This window comes from Gossypium arboreum, chromosome 5 (assembly GCF_025698485.1).
Source record: "Gossypium arboreum isolate Shixiya-1 chromosome 5, ASM2569848v2, whole genome shotgun sequence".
NCBI lineage: Eukaryota > Viridiplantae > Streptophyta > Magnoliopsida > Malvales > Malvaceae > Gossypium > Gossypium arboreum.
The window spans coordinates 58,086,163-58,092,605 of record NC_069074.1 but is presented as its reverse complement, the minus strand read 5'-3'; positions in this window follow the sequence as shown (position 1 = coordinate 58,092,605).

Here is a 6,443-nt window from a genome sequence, read left to right as displayed (position 1 = left end):
CTATGCATAAAGTGCTTAAGTTGAGGTTAGAGACTAAATCGAATAATTTGCAAAACTTGTATTCTAGAAGTTTTTAGTATGAAATTGCTTTGGAATATTAATTAGGAGGGTTTAAATAAAATTTGACCAATTTTAAGTTCATGGAAAAAAATTAGGACATGGAAGGAATTTTTTTAAAGTTTAGTAAGGAGGGGCAATTTGGTCATTTGGATATTAAATGAATTAAAAAGGGAAAATAACACAAAATTTGTTATCATCTTCTTTAGTTGCTGCCGAATTTTTGCTCTCTCCATAGTTAGGGTTTCTTCAATTTTCAAGCTCCATAGTAAGTGATTCCAAGCCCTGTTTTTAATGTTCTTTACATTTTCGGAGTCCCGGTAGTTCGATAAAGCTTATGCTAGCAATAATTTAAGTTAGGGTTCATATTTGGAAAAATACCCATAGGTGAAAAGTTTTTATTTTGATGTTTTATGATAGAATATGAGGTCTTAGATTATGTTAGACAACTTGTGCTACTCGGTTTTAGGTAAAAACGAGTAAAAGGGCTTAATCGGTAGAAATACCTAATAGTCATAAGTGCATGTTAGAGTGTGAATTTGATGCTGCCATAGAAGGGAAAAATGATCAGCATGTCATAAAACATAAGAATAAGGGATAAAGTTTAATTCCCGAGCCTAGGGGCAAAAGTGTAAATATGCAAAAGTTTAGGGGCAAAAATGTAATTTTTGCAAAGTTTGAGTAAAGGACTGTTTTGATAAATGTGAATATTAAATAAGTTAAATTTGCTATTATAGATCAAGAAGAACAAAATTTGGGAGTAGATCAGGGAAAAGAAAAAGTAAAGGACTAAATTGTAAAGTTTAGTCACATTTTGTATCGAGGTAAGTTTACAGTAAATAAATGCAATATTCTTTTATTTTACATTATTATTGTCAATTTTCAGCATTTATATACTTATTTTTTTGAGAATATTCAAAGTCGAATTAAATGCGAAGTAACAGAGAAAAAGCATTAGAAGCCCCGTTTGAACCTTAGGAATGTTAGGATATTGGGGTTGACAGGACAAGATAGGACAGAAATGAGCCATGTAAGTCCATATCAGATATATGGCTTTGGAGACAGGAATGAGCCATGTAAGCCCATATTAGATATATATATATGGCATTGGAGACAGGAATAATTCATGTAAGTCCATGTCAAGACATGGCATTGGCGAGATATTGATAGAGCAGAACGACCCTAGTATCCTTAGTATTCCGAGTGGTTCAACGGGTCATTGTATATGTTAAATTACAGTGAATTACCAGCAAAAAGGGAAGGTAGATTATATTTATGAATAGTGAAAGGTCAGGTAAGAAAAAAGGTAAGTGAGTAAAGAATAAGGTAGAAAATGATAATGTAAAGAAAGTTTATGAGGCTAGGAGACATTATGTATATTTATTCATTATGTTGAATGTTGTAATTTATTTGCTTGTAAGCTTACTAAGCCTAGTGCTTACTCTCTTTATTTTCTTTTTCTTATAGTTTTTATCAAGCCACTCGAGGATCGAAGGAAACGTCAGAAACTGATCACACTATCAAAGAAATCACATTGGTATAGTTAAACGTTTCGTTTTGTGTATGGCATGTATAGGAACTTGGTTTCTTTTGATATGATATGATCAATGAATGATGTGTAAATACTTGCTAGTGATTAACTAATAGAATGGCTGATGATATACATGTTTAATAGTATGTATGATTAAGTAGTAACTATCACATGAAAACTAAGAAAAATGTAAAAGTAACTTAAAAACAGATTCAAGTATCAGAAATAACGTGATTTTGAAAAATCACAAGAAATTGTAGAGACATGGGTTGATGGTGAATAATATATGTAATTAAATCTCATTGTGTCTATTTTCATATGGAATAAGCAAAACAGGTAAAGATTTTATATTTTATAAGATATCTGAGTTTTGATGAAATAGGGCCAGAGCGATTTCTGGATCCCCTGTTCCAACTTTAGAAATTCACTATAAATTTTAAAAAAATAATTATGGGGTGTAATTTATATGGTTAGAATCCTTATTGAATCTAGTTTTAATAGAAATAAATTTTATAGTCATATGATTTTTTTACAGAGAGAAAAGTGGTTCGTAGTAAGTAGAGGCCAGTGTAGTTGAATTCTGAAACAGGGGTAACTTTAACTAATAAACTGTACTAATTGGATAAGTCAAAAATTCTAAAAAAAAATTAGTAGATAGATATATGAGTTTAGTTTTAGGAAAAATTTACGGACCTTAATTTCTAGTTTTTAAACTCAATAAATGAATTTTTAAGCAACCATGACGCAGAAAAACAGTTTATTCCGAAAATTAAAATAAGTGGTTTAGAGTTGTTTAAAAGGTAAGATAAGTTTAGTAACACCTCAAGCTTGACTCCGGTGATGGTTTCGGGCGTGGGGGTGTTACACATCAAAACTTTATCTCGATCATTGTAACACCCCAAAACCCGGCGAAAAGTCTAGACCGAATCTGGGACTACATTGAGCACCGAAGTGATCGTGAGAAATTTCAAATAAACAATCCCTTTACAAGTTAAGAACATTCAAACCTTATTAAGTAAAAACCGAACCGTTGTAGTGAAGTTTAAAACTCAGAAAGAAGTTATAGTGTAGTTTGAAAATAACCAGAACAATTGCACGTATGAAAGTCCAAAATAGAATTTGTACCACGGCATTATAAAAGTTTACAGTTCGAAGACCAAATATAAGATTAAAACTAGAAAACACAAACTGATATTCCAATTTGTTGAAGCTTTCTGAGACCTCCGCGTACTGAGCCCAACAACAGAATCTAGAACTGTACCTGAAAGGGGAAACAGAAGAGGGGAATGAGCTACTCGAGCTCAGTGTGAGATCAAACTAATTAAACTACAAAAACAGAAACAGAAAACTAGAAGCAGTTCAGAAGCAGAACATACTTACAAAGCTATACAGAAACAGTTGGTACGTTCGAAAAGGACGTATCGGCATACAACATTATTTAGAGCATAATAAAAATTACACTCAGGTACACAATCGTAGTACTATCTAAATAGATGTTTCAACTCAATCATTCAAATACACATTTATGTCTCACGTGCCCTCTTAGGCACGATATCAACAATTCTCAAACAGTCACAGTAATTCATCAGTCAGTCAGTCGTAGTCATAGTCTACGAAATTCTCATAGGCATAAGTGCCTTTTAGTCGAACAGTACAATCATATTCAGTCACAGTATCACATTCAGTCATAGTGTCAGTAATTCTTTATCTTTTACAAGTTTCAATTCAGTCAAACAGATCAATCAGATACATATGGATGCAGTTGAGTTAAAGACACCCACCCATCCAGCCAACACACCTCTCCATCCCCCATCACTCCTCAATAGAGCTATTAAGCTCATCCAACCAATCACTCCATATAGGACCTCGAAAAGCCCATCCAACCCTACACTCCATATGACGCCATCCCAGGTTTTCCGGCAATGATAGATATCGGCATTGTCCTCGACCTTCAGGGAATTAGGACTACCCGCGACCCTTTGGGTATTGGGGCTAACAGTATGGAAATAAACTACCAGTCACGTTTATTACGTAGCAAAGCTAGCTTATAAGCTGTACGGTGCAATGTGGTAAACCGCAGTATAGACATGCAGTATAAACTGCCAGATCAGATCGTGGTACGTAGCATAGCAACGACATGCGGTATAGTGCAATGCGGTAAATCACTATACCGATAGGTTGCAGTAAAACTGCCAGTTCAGTCAATGGTACGTAGCGCAGCTAACGTACATACGGTACAGTGTAATGCGGTGATCTACTATACCGTTATCAGTAAAGTCCACGACCCTCTGGGTATTAGGACCGCCCTCGACCCTCTAGGTATTAGGGGCTATCAGTGACCAGCAGATCAGCTGCCAGTTTTGTCAATCTCCCTTCTCTTCAAAATCTCACCCAAAAACAGTATATACATATGTATGTATGCAATCAGATGTACACGATCAGAATACCAATTTCAGATAGTTAATTAGAAGCAGACACTCACATCAATCAATCAGTTACAGAATCAAACATGTGCACACTCATAACTCGAGTTCTGTATCAAGCTTATCACACAAACAATCACAATTAACACACATATCAAGCCCAGAACAGTCATAACTACCCTCAATAAAGCTCAGTCGAGGTTTGGAACATACAAAGTTGTGATTACACTTAAATTTGGCCTAAAAACATGATTTGGCGATATAAGGCCACACGCCCGTGTGCTCTGGCTGTGTGGAGAAATCCAAGCGGTGTAAGGGTCCAAACGCTCGTGTGAAGGGTAGCACACAGCCGTGTGACAGAGGCACACACCCCTATGAAGTAGGGACATGGCCGTTTGAACAGGTCGTGTAACTCACTATCCAATTTCACTAAAATAAGGTGCAGGGCAGACACGACCATGTGAGGGTCTCACACGCCCATTTACCCACAATAACGGCTGTGTGTTCTGAAACACATGCTCGTGTGGGACCCCTAAATCCCCAAATCAATCACACGATCATGTGGCCAGGCCGTGTGACTCTAAATCCCTAAAACCCTAATCCTAAATCCAGACGCCCATGTGCCCAAGGGACACGACCATGCGCATTTTAACAAAATCCCCAATTCAAGCACATGACCATGTGGTCAGGCCGTGTGGCACCAAATTTAGCCCGGAACCCTAGTTCCCAAATCTACACTGCCGTGTGCCATGGTACACACCTGTGTGATCATCGGGGAGGTCACGAAACCACCTCTAAAATAGCCCGAAACCACCATTTAAGCCACCAAAACCACCCCTAATCTTTGCCCTATCAAAATATATCAAAAAGTGGCAGTTTCTCCTCACTTCTATCGACTAGAAACCCAAAATTAATGGGTTAGCATACAGTTAGGAAAAGCCAAATAGAAAATTTACAGAAACAATGAACACATAAAGTAACGTAGTTACAGTTTGAATCCCACACCTGTTTGCAATCGAAGAAGACAACAGAGGCGCGAGATTCCCGAGTCCACAAATAAACCGTTTTAGAGAATTATTTTGAAAAGCCCAAAAAGTAAAGAAGAAGGGAGAAAGGGAAAGGAATGTCACTTCCAAAAAAAAAAATCAAATAAAAATAAATAATATAAAATCTAAAACACATAAGTTACCAAAATAAGACTATAAAACCTCAAAACGCACTTGCAAAGACTCGAACCCAAAACCTCAAAGTACACTAACACTCACTCCACGACTAGACCAACAGGCCCATTCTGACACTAAAATGCACAACTTAACTCATGTGTGCAACCTTCTCACTGTCACTACACTTAAAACCCCAAAACTTCTAGGCCCAAAATTCGGGGCGTTACAATCATGATGGACATCCACTTAATAAGATATTCATAACAATATAAGAGTTATCAAGTATATTTTATTTACTATTTTTTCTACCAATATTTATTAAAGATATTTTGAAAATTTTTTCAATAATGTTCAAAAATCATAAAATAAAAATCATTTTATTAAAATAAATTAAAAACCAAAAATAAACATTAGTAAAAAATCAAAAATCAAATTTTTTACAAAAATTCTAAATAATTCCATAGAACAGAACCCAATACAATCCTAATTTTTGCATGGATATTTACAGCCCAATGGGGCACTTAAAATACTAATGAATTTAAAGTCCAAACCAAAAATATTGGGCGGAAACAGCATAATAAAAAAGAATTACTTGTCGATTTGGATAGAGAGTTTTCATTTCCTATATATAAAAATCGACATTGAACCTTTTGTTAAATTGCATATATCCTCTTCAATAAAGCACAAGCTTCTAGTATACGTTGCTGTCATTTAACATCTAACTCTTTGATACTTCACTTTCTAATCCTGTCTTTTCTCAATTAAATTAGAGGTTGTTTTTCATTTTCCATACATTTTGATGGAAGAGGAATAGGTCTTTGTTGCTTCACCCCGTCTCATCCCCTTCAATCATAAGCAGAAGCTTAAAGATGTCGAGTCCCAAGCCCCTCCTATTGACATGCCTCTCAACTCTACTGTAGACTCTGTTGCAAGCCCGTTTTTGACATTTTTAGGTCTCTAGGTGAAACAATAAGTTAGACCATTTTAAAAAAAAAAATTATAAAATGTAATATAATAAAAACTAAAAAAATTGATAAAATAAAACAATTACACATTAGCCATTAGCCATTGTATCCGAATCTGGATGCAGAGTTCTCTATTCATAATTGATCTGCTACCACTAAAGGAATATTCTAAAAAACATGTAGGTCAACAGGAAATTGCTTTATCAACTCGGTAAGAGTATGTGCAGTCGTATTAGCCTCCCTTGAGATATATTAGATCTCTAGCTTCCATTGTCTTCAACACAATTCAATCATTCTTGTAGCT